Here is a 16,762-nt window from a genome sequence, read left to right as displayed (position 1 = left end):
AGGATACAACAGCACCTGTCTCAAACAACGGTGATCAGACCAATATATTAAGCAATGTTCCCCCGGTGGAAGACGCTTTATCTGTTTTTTCCGATGCACTCACTGTAATTGACAATGGAGCTATTAGTCAAGGCAAAGGTCAGGGAGGCACGAAAGATTGAGATAACCCCGAGGTCACGACTCAGTGTTCAGTCGACCCTCAAACTCCAGACCTAGGGAACGAGAATTTCTTTTCCGTCTCAGATGGTTCTATGTCAGGGTCAGACGACAAACCGATGAGCTCACTTGAAAGCAGCAAGTCCGAAGAGGGCCTAAATGACTCGGCAATGAATACAGTCAAAAAGAAGAAAGCTCGAAGCAGGAAATGTAGCCAACCAAAATGAGATCATCTAGATCCACATGGGACACTTCCCTCCGGCACTGCCAGCCTCCAGCAAGGGGTAAGCTCCCAGATGAATGTCACAAGTATAAACAAACCATCCTTACTGTCAATTTTGGAATCCATCAAATAGTTTCGAGAGGAGGCTAAAGCAGAGAGCCTAGCTGCAAGAGGGGCCTCTAAAAAAACTCCAGGGTGTCATCCAAAAATTAAACAAAACATGTACGGAAATCGTAGACCAGGTTGCCATGGTAGAAGGAAGAACAGAGGTTTTGGAGACGGAAGTGGCGAAAGTAAAAGAGCAATCTGCCACCCGTTGAGGCCTGCCTTACGGACATGATGACTTAAGTTAGAGGAACAAGAAAATCGAATGCGGAGGAATAACATCAGACTACTAGAAATACCGAAGGGATCCGAAGGGACTGATCCCAGAGCATTCATAGTGAAAGTTCTTCGAGCTGCTTTCCCCTCGCAGTCCAGTTGGAATTTGGATCAAGAAATCCAAAGGGCTCATTGGTTCCCTTTTAATCTGAAATTACAACGAGATGGCAATAACTCTAACAATGATAAGCCAAGAGCTTTCTTAGTCTTCCTTGGGAATTTTCTACTAAGACAGCTAGTATTTGATCAGGCTAGGCCTAATTCCCCCAAAGAAGTAGACGGATAACGTTTTTCTCCAAACCGGACTTTGGGCACGCTACAGTAGAGCGGAGGTGGCGACTCCGCCAACTGATAACACCACTACAACAGTTGGGGGCTCAAGTATACCTGATGAACCCGACGAGACTGAAAATTATTTTTGAAGGTTCAACCCGAGTATTCATGTCGGAGATCAAAGCTGGAGAATATATAAAAGAACTATCCAGCATGAAGAAAACCTGAAAAGCAAACCTTATGTCTAAAGAACCCGGACTTTGTCCTAGATTGAATAATAAGTAACTTTACTCCAAACTTGGGACTATAGCTATAATATGATTAGTAATTTTCTGGGTTCTTTTTTCCTCTTTTTTCTTTTTTCTATGTCTTGCTCATTTATTTTTTTGTATATAATCCCACACATAGATGGGATTCTGATTGTCCTATGCTCTTAATGGGATTGCCAGGGTCGCTTGGGCCAGCTCACTAATTTGAAAGGTTACAATTGGAGTGGAGGCTGGGACCTCACATGTGCTCACCATCATTCAGGTTTATCCTGACTGAATATATTTGGAGGGGGGGAGGTGTATTGACTGGGTCCCGGGTTAACACTGGTTTAAAAGGTAATAGGCTGAGTTTGATTGTGTTTACATTTTTATCATTTTTTGTACTGTACCTCAGGAGAATTTTATGAGCAAGTCTTTAGGTGGTGGAGGGCTGGGATACATGACCGGGGAGGGAAAGAGATCTGGGAGAGGGTGGGGTTTTCTGGGGGGGTGGCACTGTATGGCAGATACTAGTTTTAAAGTTTAAAAATGGGATAGTTAAATAAATTTAAGATTGTTACGCTAAACATCTGCGGCTTGAATGATCCATCCAAGAGACAGAGGCCTGCACAGACACTACGGTTAATGGGGGCAGATATAATATGCCTCCAAGAGACGCACATTGAAGGGACCCAAAGACATTTGCTGAACTCTCTTGGGTTTAAAGTTATTGGTGCAACGTCACAAGGAGCAAAGGTGAAGGGTGTTGGGATACTGGTTTGGAAAACTTTGCAGATAGTTGTTAATCAAGTTGAAACCGATGTATTAGGGAGATGGGTTATTGCGCAGTGCACCTTATTTTCTAAATCTGTTTTTCGCAACCTAGATGATCCAGGGGTCATATATCAAGTAAGTGAAAAGCTCACCCATTGGCCGCTCCCGTAAGTTTTGTGTGGCGACCTGAATTTAAACTTGTCTAGCACATGGGATACAACAAGAACATGGGCCTATCAGGATCAAAAACCAAAAGTGTTTCGAGCATTACTTGATTTACTTAATACTCACGGATTAAAACATTTCTGTGCTTCTCTGAAACCGGACCAGCTCGGCTTTACTTTCTTCTCCGCTCCCCATTCGTCATTTGCCAGACTAGACTATTTTTTTGCGTTTCCTGCCGTAATTCATGACTGGTGTATTGACATTGTCCCCCGACTCCTGTCTGACCATATCCTCCTCATTTTAACTTTAGACGGCTGGGGGAGACAGGAACCAATTTCGCAATGGACATTTGAAAAAGCACTGTTACAATAATAACTATTGAGAACACATGGCTAGATGGATACAAGAATTCTTTTAAATAAATAATGGGTCGGCTTCCACTATGGTTGTCTAGGATACTCTTAAGGCAAAACAGTGAGGGAAGGACCTGCACAGCTAGATAGTTCAATGATTTTCTCAGCAGTGTGAATTTGTAGCGTGCCAACAGGGTCAAACGCTGTCTGTACCTCACAGCGGTCAACTGTAAACAAATGCAAAGCTCCCCCCACTCGGAAGGAGACACCCTGTTGCACAGCATGAAACATAGACAGTTTGTCTATAGGCAGTTCATCAAAATTAAGTCCATCTCATGTTGGGGTTCCAAAATATTTAATGTTTCATCAGAAGTTCAAAATTATTCAAAGTTCAAGTGTTTTATCCAACGTCAACATAATCCAATCATATAACTTCCCCAATGCATTTCGGGCTGATGACTGAGCCCTTCCTCAGGGGGCAACTCTACAAAAAAGGAACAAATCATAGTATCACTATGTCGGTCACAACTCATATCGATACAGTCTCCTAGTTGTATCATTAACAGTATGAAACAAAATTACACGAAAGGCAATGTGTTCGAAGCTGTGATTATCTCACCAATGTCATGAACAAGTTGTGTGTGCTATTCATGCTCTTAAAAAAACAATTATCTGCGTGTGTGAATCCAAAACGTGCCTAAATGATAAACATGCATAACATGCCAAGACTTGCGTGAGGTTTATCCAGCTCACCCAACCGTGCAACACCTTCAGTGCCAGTGTACAACAATAACGCTCACGTGAGGCCAATACTCACGGCTTGTTTTTGCGGTGTGCGTCGCGTTGTCTAAAGTGGTAAAAGAGCGTGTCAAAATTCGAACAGGACCAAAGTGCCGTGAATGTATCGCGGTCCCCGGCAACGGGGTACTTACATGAAAAAGGAACTGTCACGACGTGTAATCGCCTCGGTGTCGGGAACCCCGGGAGTGTTTACGTTCGCTGGCGCTTATACCACTGTATGTTAGTATGTGAAAATAAAAAACGGACTCTCGTCGAAAAAAGTGAAAACGGGCTAAAGTGAAAAAGTGTGGCCATATTGGATAAGGCTGTAAAGGAAAAAAGGTACGAAAAGCCAAAAGCGTCGAATAGAGTGTCATGATTAGTGTGAAGTGCGTGTAAACACATGACTAGGTACAAACGTTCCTCGCTTAGATACAACAAAACTGTTGGAGACATAAAGAATACATGTTAAGCTAAACAATAACATTACAGATAACACAAAAATTCAATCCGGTCATTGAGACCGTGTGGCTGCATCGTTGCCATGTAGCGAATCCAGAAATTTTCTCTTTTGAGTAAAGTTTGTTTGTTGTTGTGGGTGGGGTTGATTTGTTCTAATACCAAGTATTTTAATTGGGCTACAGAGTGTTTTTGTTCAATGAAATGTGAAGCAACAGTAGATTTCAGGTTCCCCGTCCTGATGTTACTTTTATGTTCAAGTAAACGAGTCCTGATCTTCCTTTCAGTGTGTCCAATGTAACACTTGCCACAGGGCATTTAAGCATGTATATTAGATTAGCTGAGTTGCAGGTGGCATTCACCTTCAATTTTACTGGATGACCTTTCATGGGATGGCTAACAACATTTCCTGGAATACAGTTATTGCAGTTGCTGCAATTATAACAAGGTCGTAGGCCTTTGTATGTTGTTAGTTCACTTTGCTTGTTAGTGTTCTTCAAGATTTCTTTCAGGTTGCGTCCCCTGGTGTACGCAAACATCGGAGGTTCAGTGAAAATTCCTTGGAAGTCTGGTTCCAGACTCAACAGTGGCCAGTGTTTACGAATTATGTTCTTGAAACGGTTGCTCAAAATGCTATATTTGGAAACTACCACCATTCTGTCGTTAACTGGTTTGACTGTGGTTTGCAACAATTTCTCTCGTTTCATACCTCCAATAAGGCTGACTGCTGCATCTAAAGTTTGTTGTGGGTAACCACGGTTATTGAACCTGTCAACCATGTTGATGACTTCTTGTTGACATCTTTCCTCCGAGGACACTATCCGTTTGACTCGCATCAATTGGGATAATGGTAAATTGCGTTTCAATCCAGGTCTATGAAAACTCTGATGGTGCAAAAGTGAGTTCCTGTCTGTGGGTTTTCGGAAGATAGTTGTATTCCATTTTCCCTTGTCACATTGTTTCTCAACATCTAAAAAATGTATACACGCTTTATCCATGTTCCAAGTGAATTGGATTCGTTTGTTGATCCCATTCCAAGAGGTTAGAAAGTCTGTTAGTTCCAACTCTGTTCCCTTCCATAAGATGAAGATATCATCTATGAATCGCAAAAAAAGTTTGCCATGTTCGAGCCACGTGCTGTGGTTCAGGATGTGTGTTTCTTCAAACGCTTTCATTACAATGTTCGCGTAGGACGGCGCTGCGCAATTTCCCATGGCTGTTCCATTCAACTGGTGAAACCATTGATTGAAAACCGTGAAGTAACTGTGAAACAGTGTAAAAATCATGAGTTCCATGATTAGTGCTTTCATGTCAGAATCCAAGTCAGAATTCGCCAATTCATGTTCAATGGCAGCTATACCCATGTCATGTGGTATTGATGTGTAAAGTGAACAGACGTCCACCGTACACAACACTAAGTCTTCATCCTCTGATGTTCTAGTAACTTCTTCCAACTTGACAAGGAAATCCGTTGTATCCCTAATGTGTGATCTGGTGTTAAGCACAAAGGGCTGGAGATATCTGTCCAGAAATTTGCCAATATGTTCATGAATGGAACCTTTGGTGGATACTATCGGCCTAAATGGTGGTCTGGTAGGATGCTTATGCATCTTAGGCAACATGTACAGAGTCAGTGGTTTAGGGTTCTCTGGTGTGAGGTATCGTCGTGTTCGATCATTGATAGTCCCATTCTCAAATGATTGTTTGATAATCTCAAGTAATACTGTCAAGAATTCACCTGTTGGGTCGGCCCTCAGAGGGGCATAGGTGTTCGTGTCACTTGTATGTGCCAATACTTCTTCTTCATAGAATTTAGCGTCCATGATGACTAGGGCGCCACCTTTGTCTGCTGTCTGACAGACTATTGTAGGATTGTTGGCAATCTTTTGTAGAGTGTTTTTCTCAGCGTTAGTTAGATTCTCACGTCTTGCCTTGGCTTGAAATGGCATCTTCAATAAATTAATTTTAACTATATTCTCAAACATGTCAATAATCTTGTGGCTTACTGGAGCCATAAACGTGCTGCGTGGTCTAAGCCCTCGTAACAGGTCATCATCTGTACTCTTAAGGCAGGCATAAGGAGGGAGACACTCCGATTCTCCATCAGGAAAAATAAGGAAGAGAAGGTGCAAATTAGTCTGACACAGGGGCGGTTGATGGAAGCGGAGAGGAAACTAATTCACGCGGTTCAAGCGGATCAGGAAACGATGAGGCACAATGGGCGGTCACTGTGGCTAAATTAAAGATGGGTGCTGTGCTAACAGAAAAAATAGCTTCGAAATGGGCGGCTTCTAAAGAAAAATGTTATGAGCTCGGGGAGCGCATTGGTCATCAATTTGCCATTGCAACTAATCAGCAGATTAGGATTAACACCATTAACACAATAAATAGAGATAATGTAGGAATTTCAGACCCTAGAAAAATAGAGGGTGCTTTCAGGAAATACTATGAGGAACTTTACACAGAGGACATAGAAGGGACCAATGTTGATGTGCAGATCAAAATAAGGAAATACTTAGATAGCATCCCTATTCATAAACTTAACCAGAATGACAGTGACGCAATAGAAATTTCCCCGACGTGGAGCGAGATTTTAAGCGCACTTACCTGCCTCCCAGATGGTAAAGCTGCCGGGACTGACAACATTCCTGTAGAATTCTAGAAGGTTTTTTCGTTACAAATTAAAGAAATATTTACTGAGGTGGTGAAATCTATTTTTGAAGGAGCTAAACCCCCAAAGTCCTGGTCATCTGCCAAAATAGTCATTTTTCCCAAAAAGGATAATTAACCGCTGGAAATGTCATCGTACCGACCCATAACTTTAATTAATACTGATTAAAAAAAATTCGCCAAAATCAATGCTACCAGACTTTCTATTAATATCGAATCTATAGTATCTAACTGGCAACACGGTTTTATACCCAAAACGGGACCACAGAGCACATCTGCCGCTATCAGAGCCCTAGAATCAGAAGCACTTTCAGAAACGTTATGGCCCTCTGTCTTACGCACTGTGCCTTGAAAGGCACTGGGCCCGAAGACATTCGGTCACTTGTGTCCTCTTATGTCTCTGGTAGAGCACTTCGCTCCTCCAACAAAAATCTACTCGTTGTCCCTCGAGTATCCAAGGCCAGATGGGGCGGAAGAGCTTTCTGAGCTCTCGCCCCCAGACTTTGGAACACCCTCCCTGAGGACCTTAAGGGTCTTGCTTCCCATGCCCCTTTTCGCAAAGCACTCAAGACCTGGCTCTTTCAGGAAGCTTACCAATAACCCGTTCCCAGTTCTCTTCTGACCAAACAGCTGTACCATCTTAAGCGCCTTGATGCCTTCGTGTTTAGTTGCACTCTACAAATTTAATTTCTTTTTTTAAATAAATATATTTTATTTTTTCCGCCCTCTTTTTCTCAATATACACATTGTATTACATATCATACATTTGTACATTTGTACATTTTCCAATCAGTTTTTAACATCCATAATTTTACATTTATCTGGTTTGAGATTTAAACAATACAAAAATAACATAAAGCACAAATTAAGAACCTATATTTCATATTATATTACATTATCCTGTAGTGCCATACTCTCTTTCCATTTCGCTATTGGTTCCCAAATTTTTAACCCAAGCCTTTTTCCCCTTTTCCCCTTACGTTCATATATTGCTTTCTCAAGGTTGTAACTAGCTAATAAATTTGCCAGCCATATTTGCATTCCCCGGGGTATCTTATCTAACCATGCTCTTGCTATTGTCAGTCTCAGAACTGCGGTAGCCATAAACATAAATTCCTTGTGGTCAGGTCCGTCCTGATTGTCTCTCCTGAACAGTATCATCATAGGTGTCAATTTTATTCGTATACCAAGTGTATTACCAAGAAAATCTTCTACATTTTTAATCAAGGTATTTAGCTGGGGGCAGGTAGCAAACATATGAATTATATCTGCGTCCCCTGCATTACAACGTGGGCAGGTGGTACCAGTGGAGCCTCCCCACTTAGCTATTCTAGCGGGGGTGTGATACAATGAGAATAAAGTCTTATAGTGCTGCGATTGCAGGGGACCCGAACACAGAATATTACAACCCATGTCCAAGGATTCTTGAAAGCTTCCAGGCTCCCCACCCAATTTTTCAACCCACTTATTACTAACTTTATCCATATCATCTATCTTCCCTTTTGCTAAACATGCATAAAAGGATCTGATTGTGCAGTCCCCTCCTATTTTTATTTTCTCCAATACTTCATTATTGTTAAACCCCACGCTGCCACCCTGCTTACGACAAAGAAAGCTCCTTACCTGTAGGTATTTAAAGAAGTCCTTTCTCTCAATACCATACTTGAGGGTGAGGTCTACAAACTGGACTATCCCCTCCTCGTCCATTAAATCTCCAATCTGTGCTATCCCTTTTTGAGTCCATCTCGCCATTGTCGAATCAGCAAATACTTCTGCAGGGAAGGATTTATTCTTATAAAGCCTGACATATCTATTATATCTTCCCAGTCCCATTCTTTTTAGGAAGGCATTCCAAATCCTATATGCTGCCACTACAGTCTTGAATCTGGTCCTTTTATGGTATCCAAACTCAACTCTGTTTAAAAAGTTATTTTCGGGGCGTGGCCGAGACAGCAATGTGAGAAGACGTGTCTCGCCTGAGCTCCGTCGCCCCGCTGCTTGCTTTGGCCTGTTTCAGCGTAATTTCGGGGGACAGTCCGCCTCTGGGGGTCCCCCCCTGAACCACCGATCCCGCTGGTGCCTTCTCTGGGTGGCGAACGGCGGCTGTGGGGCTCCCAGCGGCAACAGCTCCGGCACCCGGGACCCTGGTAGTCGGCTGGCCGCCATCTTCCCTTGGACTCCCGGAGGCATATCTCGGCTGACTCCCGGGGTGAGGCCCGACACAGCGCCCCGGGCGAGGCACCGGATCTCCCCTGAGCCCAGCTGCTGACTCCCAGCCCCAGCAGAATCGCCCTATCGTCGGCGGAGCCGCGCCGGAGCTGACGGAGCTGGGCTGCCCCGAGCGGAGCGCGCTGGCCCTGGCCTGGGGCACTGAACCTACGCGAGCTCCCGGCTCCCACGAGGGACGCAGGCCCGGCCGCGAGGGCCCGCCGATACCCCTTACAAGCGAGCCTCTGCAAAGCCACTCGTCGCTGGACACACACGGTGAGCCACAGAGCGCGCTGACCTCTCTCCCCCCCCCCCTGGCTGCGCCGCTCCACCGACTGCCCTGAGCTTTCTGGCGGCGACTTGGGGTCCAGCCTGATCGCTGCGTGCGGGCGCAGCCCTGGTGGACCACGCTGACTCACCTTCTGCCTGCCTGGGCGCCGGGCCTTGTGGAGCTGCGACGCCTGGGGGGTCATCCTGGACACACTCTGGGCACCGCACAGGGGCAGCATATCGCCGGCGGATTCGCGCCGGAGCTGCTGAAACTGCGGCGGCCTTGGCGCTGAATCTACGCAAGCTCCCGGCCCTGCAAAACCAGTAGGCCCTGCCACGAGGACAACCCGGTGGCCTTTGCCCACGAGCTCCTGCACCGTCATCCAGCGCTGGAACCACCCGGTGAGCTACAGCGCGCTGCCATCCTCCCTTCCCCGGCTGCCTACCCGGGGGTCCAGCGGTTGCGGGGCCTGCCAGTTGATCTTCCCGCCTACTTCTCCTCCCGGCGGAGGGCCGCCCCACACATAGAGGAACCCTGCTGGGAGGCCCTCGACTGCCCTGCGCTTGCCGCCGGCGACCTGGGGAGAAGTCTGGTCGCTGCTTGCAGGCGGGCCCTGCTTCCTGGTGGGCTCCGCATTGTGTAGCTGTGCCCTCTGGCCGCCCCCTTGCTGAGGCACGGTCCCGCCAAGCCTGGTGGGCCGCGGACCGGGCGCACCTGCCGCACCTGCACGGGGACCCCGAGGACCTCGGCCTTCTGCTTCCCCCGCCGCATTTGGGGAGCTGTGACACCCGGGGGGCCCCCTGGACACCTCCCGGCTGCAACTCAGGGGCTGGCCGGACGCTGCGCTGAGACCTGACCCTGACCCGGGTGGGGCATAGGGGCTGCGCCTTGCCAGGGGTATCCGGCAGCCTCCACCTGTGGGCCTCAGACCTGATCCACCGTGGGCCAACTGTGCCCTCCCACGCCACACGCCACCCCTGCCTTGTCTCTGCCTGAACCCACCGGTTGCGCTGCCTGCTCCCCCTCCGGCGGCCCTGAACCGTTCAGGTCCCCCCATCTCGAGTGAGCCCCGAGCCCTGCCAGCAGACGGACCACGCCACGGACTTGCCCTGCGACGCCTCGAGTGGACCATGACTCGCGGCAAGGGGAACAAACCGGACCCTCCGTCCGCGACGACCAGGGGGGCGTCAGTAGCTTCTATGTGGGGCAAAGCGGGCTCCTCCTCGCCTTCCGGGGGCCCCCCAGCAGCCTCGGGGGGTAAGCCCCTGCCACCAGCCGACTCACCACCGGTAACGCAGGCCTTCATGACCTCCTTCATGGCAGATCTGAAGACGGAAATCGGATCCCTCAGAACGGAGGTCCACACCTGCGTTAAGGAACTGCGCAGGGAAGTCACTGACCTCGGCGATCGAGTCGACGGCCTAGAGAGAACGGTTGACTCCCGCACCGAAGACCTGGAGCAGATATGGCAGAGAGTGGCGACTCTGGAGGAACAACACATCCAGCTCCAGATCAAGCAGGAGGATTTGGAAAACAGGGGGCGACGCAACAACCTCCGCATACGGGGTGTGCCACTTGGTGAAGAAGGGACTAACACCATGGCCTACGTGGCCCTACTCTTGCAGGCGGTTTGGGGCGAGGAAGACGCCCCCCCACCACGCCTCGACCGTGCTCACCGGGTCTTTGGAGCGGGAGGGAAAGCGGGCCTTCTGCCCGACATCGTCACTAGACTCCACTATTTTACCGAGAAGGAGGCCATCCTGAAGGCAGCCAGGGACAATCCGGACTTACAGTATGAGGGCCACAGGATCCAGATCTTCCAAGACTTGGCCCCCACGACGCTCCATAGAAGGAAGGTCTTCCGCCCAATCACCGAGAAACTACGGACCCTCAATGTCTCCTACCAGTGGGGCCATCCTTTTGCTCTCATCTTCAAGTGGGAGGGCAAGCGTAGGGCTCTCCGATCCTATCGTGAGGCCGCCCACCTGCTAGGCATGCCGGAGTCCCCGGACCACAGCCCGGCTCGCCCCTCCCGCCCGGAGAGGGCCCCCCCACGCCCGGATTGGTCCACGGTGCGCCCCCGCAGGAGGTCCCCCCCGGTGGACGCACTCTCTACTTCCCAGACCAAACAGGACATCATAGCACACATTCGCTCCCTCGAGGGCGATCGCGAGGAGCGGGCCTCCCAGCCCTTGGCTTCCGGCTCGGAGGGTGGGGATCGCCCCTCAACGCCGGACGAACTCTGATCGCTGCTGGTATACCTTGAGCTACCCCGAACACGCGCTCAATTCCTGGGCGCCTGGACTCGTCCTCACCTGCCACGGCGACCTGACCCCATTGTTCCGCGCATGGCTGGCACCCTTGGCCTCTCCCCGATCAAGCGCCATGTTGCTGCATCCTAGCACCCGGAGGGCGCCTGCTCGGGTTGACTGTCCCCCATGGACTCAGTGCACCCCCCGAACTACTTTGAGGCAGCGGGGTGGACGGGCTCTGAGACGACCTGTCTACATACTACACTTCCAGATCTCCGCTTCCCCCCCCCTTTGTCCCGTAGGAAGTGACATTCCTGAGTTCGTCCAAACCCTTGGGTAGAGGATGTCTGGTACCTGGGACACTGTACTTTGGGCCCGTTGGCCTGTTATGGTTCTGTTTTTACTCTGTGTCCTTTTCTCTTTCTTCCTCCTTTCTCTTCCTACTTCTCCCTTGCGCGTCCCTCTCTTCCTGTTCCTTCCCCGTGCCTACGAAGGGGTGGTATGGTGGGTCCTGCGGGGGATGCTGTGCGGGCGCTGTGCTGACGCTTCTGCTGCCCCGCCTGCGAGAGTGCTCACTGGGCCAGACCTTGCGCGACCTCCACCTGACTTAGCGCTATGACAGCGAACCTCCCCACTCCCCTGAAGGTCCTCTCCCTCAACGTCAAGGGGCTCAACTCTCCCAATAAGCGTAGGCAGTTATGGCGATACCTCCTGCACCACTCCCCTGACATAGTACTCCTCCAGGAGACGCACCTCCTCAGAGGGGACTCCGCGCGCATGGCACACCCTAGGTACCCCACACAGTTCTGGGCATCCTCTGGCGCCAAGACAGCGGGGGTGGCAATCCTCTGTAGGGCTGGCATTAGGCGGGGACCCGGGAAGCCCTTCAAAAGCGCTGACGGTCGCTTCCTCCGAACCACAGTACTGGTAGGCTGTGCACAGCTCACTCTGGGATGTGTGTATGCTCCCAACCAGTCGCAGGACAAATATCTCCAGGCACTACTGCGGGAACATTTCCCAACGGGCGACGCCGCTACAATCCTGGGCGGCGACTTCAACCTTGTCTGGGACCCCGAGCTGGACCGCGCGGGCGGCCCCCTTAACGGCGCAGGGGCGATGTCCGCTACCCTTAAGACGCGGCTCACGGACCTGGGTCTTGTGGACGTGTGGCGCTATCACAATCCAGGGACCCGAGATTACTCCTTCTACTCACATTCCCATCGGACATACTCCCGTATCGACTATCTGTTCACCTCCCTTGAATTAGCCCGAGACTCCCTGGCAGCCGCTATTTCTGACATCTCTCTGTCAGACCACGCCCACGTGGAGCTGTTGCTGCAGGACCCCCGGACCCGTGCCCCTCGCGAACGCCGGTGGATGCTTCCGCCATCTGTTCTTCGCGACCCGGACGACGTAGATAGCATCCGTGACGCCATAGACTCGTACTTTACCATTAATGACACCCCTGACGTGCCCTTCCACACGGTGTGGGATGCCTTCAAAGCCACCATTCGGGGACACATCACCTCCTTGGCGGCGGCGCGGAAGAAGGAGGCGTACAAGTTGGAAACCGACCTGGCCAGTGAGATCAAGCTGGCTGAGGCCCGAGACCGAGACGCCCCCAATCGGGCGACGAAAAGAACCCTTGCTAATCTTAGGGGGCAACTCCGCGCACTCCGCACCAACAAGGCGGAACTCTCCCTGCTGGCGCTCAAGCAACGGTACTATGAGGGGGGGGACAAGGTAGGTCGCCTGCTGGCAGGCAGGCTGCGGGCGCGCGCCGCTAGGGCCCACATTGCTAATGTCAAACGATCGGATGGCACCCGAGTCACCTCTGAAAGGGCCAAACAGGCTGCGTTTGTCGATTACTACTCCTCTCTCTATGCTGCGGAACCCACCTCTGCGGAGGCACGGGAGGCCGTGCTTGCGAACCTTGGGGACTCCCCGCTGTCCCCGGCATGCGCAGCCTCGTTGGAGGAGCCCTTGCGGGAGGAGGAAGTAACAGAGGCGGTGGGGGACCTCCCCGTGGGGAAAACCCCGGGACCGGACGGCCTGCCACTGGCCTTCTATCGCCTGTTCCTGACACAGCTCCGTCCGTATCTGTTGCGCCTCTACGGCTCCTTTTCTGACGCCACTGGCCCATCCCCTGACATGGGCATGGCAGAAATAGCCTTGATCCCCAAACCTGGGAAGGACCCTGATCTGTGTGCCTCCTACCGCCCCATCGCCCTCCTTAACACCGACCTCAAAATTTATACCAAGATCCTGGCCAAACGGCTGGATCCGCATATGCCGGGTTTGGTGAACCCGGACCAAGTGGGCTTCATTCGGGACCGCCAGGGAGCTGACAATGTTCGCAGGTTGGCGCACCTAGTGGGAAAGGTACACCATTGGAAGATCCCGGCCTGCCTCCTCTCGCTAGACGCGGAAAAGGCCTTTGACCGGGTCGACTGGACCTTTCTGAAGGCGGTCCTTGAGAAGCTGGGTCTAGGCCCCACCATGATCTCCAGGTGCATGGCTCCCTATATCGGGCCACAGGCTAGGATCCGGGTCAACGGCCACCTGACACCGCCGCTCTCGATCCACAGGGGCACGAGGCAGGGTTGCCCGCTCTCGCCGCTCCTGTTCGCCCTAGCGGTCGAACCGCTGGCGGAGTTAATTAGGCGTGCTCCTGACATTCATGGCATCCCCCACGGGGGACGTGCTAACAAGGTGGCGCTCTTTGCGGACGACCTGATCCTTACTCTCACGAACCCTCGAGTCTCCCTCCCTGCGGTGCATGACGCCCTCACGCTGTTCGAGCGGGCATCCGGCCTTAAAATTAACCACACCAAATCTTGGGCGCTTAATCTCACTATCCCTGAGGAGGAAGTCTCCTCCCTGAAGGGGACTACGCCTTACCGCTGGGCGGACGACCACATTAAATACTTGGGTCTAGTCCTCACTCCCCAACTCGACTCGTGGTCAGCGAGGAATTGGGCTCTCTGCCGTAAGGAAGTACTGGCGGATCTGCGGAGATGGAAGCCCTTGATGGTCTCCTGGCTGGGGCGGCTCAACGCAGTCAAGATGTCAATCCTCCCCCGCATCCTGTATGTCTTCCAGTGTCTCCCCACCCCGATACCGGTCCATTGCATCAAACACCTCCAACGCGACCTCACATCTTTCATATGGGGGGGCAAACGGCCCAGATTCTCACAAAAAGTCCTCATGGAGCCACGTGACCGGGGCGGACTCGCCTGCCCGAATCTTCTTCACTACTACTGGGCGGCGCACCTCCGGTTCGTGATCGAGTGGGGTGCACGCGAAAGCGACAAACACTGGTTCCACATGGACCGTGTGGTTACGGGACGCACCATCTGGGACCTGCCCTGGCTGCCGCGGGCGGCGCGTTCCAGAAGTGCGTACATGGCGGTCCCCACGAGGACGGTTCTTGAGGTATGGGACAAAGTGGCAGTGTCCAAAGGTCTGACCACGTTCCCCTCCCCACATACCCCCATTGCAGGTAACCCGCACTTTCCGCCTGCTGCTCAGACCCGGGCGTACGAGAACTGGACCCAGGGTGACTGTAGAGTTGCAGGGGATTTTTTTCTTGGTGGGTCGCCTAAATCGTGGCTGGACTGCAAGGAAGAATTCAACCTCCCTCGCACCGCCAGCTTGCAGTACGCGCAGCTGCGCCACTGGACCACGAGAGACGATATGTACCAGGCTGCTTCCAGGGAGCACACTCCATTTGAGAAGCTGGCTCGCACTCTTGGGGGACTGAAGCGGCTCATCTCCCAAATCTACAATATCTTGCAGCACCCCACCGCTCCACCTACACATCCTTACCAGAGACAGTGGCAGGCCGCCACTGGTTCTGACATCACTCCGTCCCAATGGTCTAGACTCTGGAACGACATACCCAAATCCTACCGCAGCATCCCGCAGAGGGAGAACGCATACAAGATGTTAACACAATGGTACTACACCCCCCTGCGACTCAGCAAAATGTTCCCTGCCTCCTCGCCGCTATGCTGGAGGTGTGGCGCTGCGACTGGCGACTTCATACACATCTGGTGGTCGTGCACTGCCCTGGCTGTCTTTTGGAAAGAGGTCCTCAGTCACATTAAGGAGGTGTTGGGCTTCCCTCTCCCGGAGGAGGTTTGCACACTACTGCTAGGCGTACGACCCCCTGTACTTAAAGCACTCACGCGCAGCGACTGGATCCTCACCCTCCACATGCTAGGCGCTGCCAAACAACTTATTGCCCTGTACTGGAAGAGGGTCGAGCCACCACCAATAGCCTCCTGGTTTGTGCGTCTCTGGCAGGTCCTGACCATGGAACTCCTTACGGCTCGGATACAGTCAAGGGGGGTGCGCTTTAAGGCGGTGTGGGAACCTCTTGTGCGTCACCTGTGCTCCATTAGCTATGCCCGCCACATGCCTCCCAGACTCCGCGCCCTGCAACTGTTTGAGGACGCCCTTGCCCCCGCTGACCCAAGCAGGCTTGGCCCATAGTCGTCTCCCCCCCCAGTGCTGGTTAGCGTCTTAGGCCCATGGTAGACGAACGCAGGCACACCTCTCTGGCCCCTCTTCGCCCCACCCCTGCTCTCCCGTTTCCGACTTTCACTTTCTTCCTGCCTTGCCACTTTGGCTTCCGCCCCCCTTCGGGGCAGTTTGGTCCCTGTTGGGCCGTTGAAAATGTGACACCATTGCTCTCCTCTCCACAAGCGCCTCCACCGCCCTGTGGCACACTGCTGGCACACGGCTACTCCTTGCTTTCTGCTCCCTTAAGCCACGCGGCCGGCCCTCCCAGGGGTTGTAGGCAGGGCGCTGTGTTAAAAACTTCATCTCCCCTGGTTACCTGCTCCTAATGCCGATTTTCCCTCTAAACGCGGCCGGCCCTGATGAGGGGTTGTAGGCTTATCGCAGTGTTCACAATAAAAACAGATTTGAACAAAAAAAGTTATTTTCTGCCTCTACTCCCAATACTATAGAGTAGACTTCCGTGGACATGGTCGTAACCCCGGTGTCGAGTCCTCCACCCCCAATTAGCCCCTGCATGTACTGTAGTGCTGCAGCCATTTGATATAGCCTAAAATCAGGGGCCCCCCATCCCCCTCTTTCTCTTGGGAGAGTCATATACCTGTAGGCCCGCCTGATTTTCCCATGCGCCCAGATAAACCTGTTCAGTACTCTCTCTAACAAATTAAACCACCTAACCTCAAAAACTAAAGGGATAGAGCGAAAGAAATATAAAAATTTGGGCAAAATCAACATTTTAATCACATTAATACACCCCATAAGAGAAAGGTGTAAATTGTTCATCCTCTCCAGGTCTTTCTTAACTTTGTCGATCAGAGGGGTCAAATTCATTTCTACAATCTTATCCAGGTCCGCCATTAATGACACCCCTAAATATACTGCTGAATTAACCACCCTGTCATCGTTGCATATAGTGTACCTATTTTTTATAATCTGCGTTTTAGTCTGTTTAGGCTACACCCCGATATCTGTCCAAACACCTGGGCCTCTGTCTCCACCTCCTTTATAGCTAGAGTAGGGTTCGG

The sequence above is a fragment of the Lissotriton vulgaris genome, chromosome 7 (assembly GCF_964263255.1).
Source record: "Lissotriton vulgaris chromosome 7, aLisVul1.2, whole genome shotgun sequence".
NCBI lineage: Eukaryota > Metazoa > Chordata > Amphibia > Caudata > Salamandridae > Lissotriton > Lissotriton vulgaris.
Note: the sequence above shows the minus strand (reverse complement) of the source record.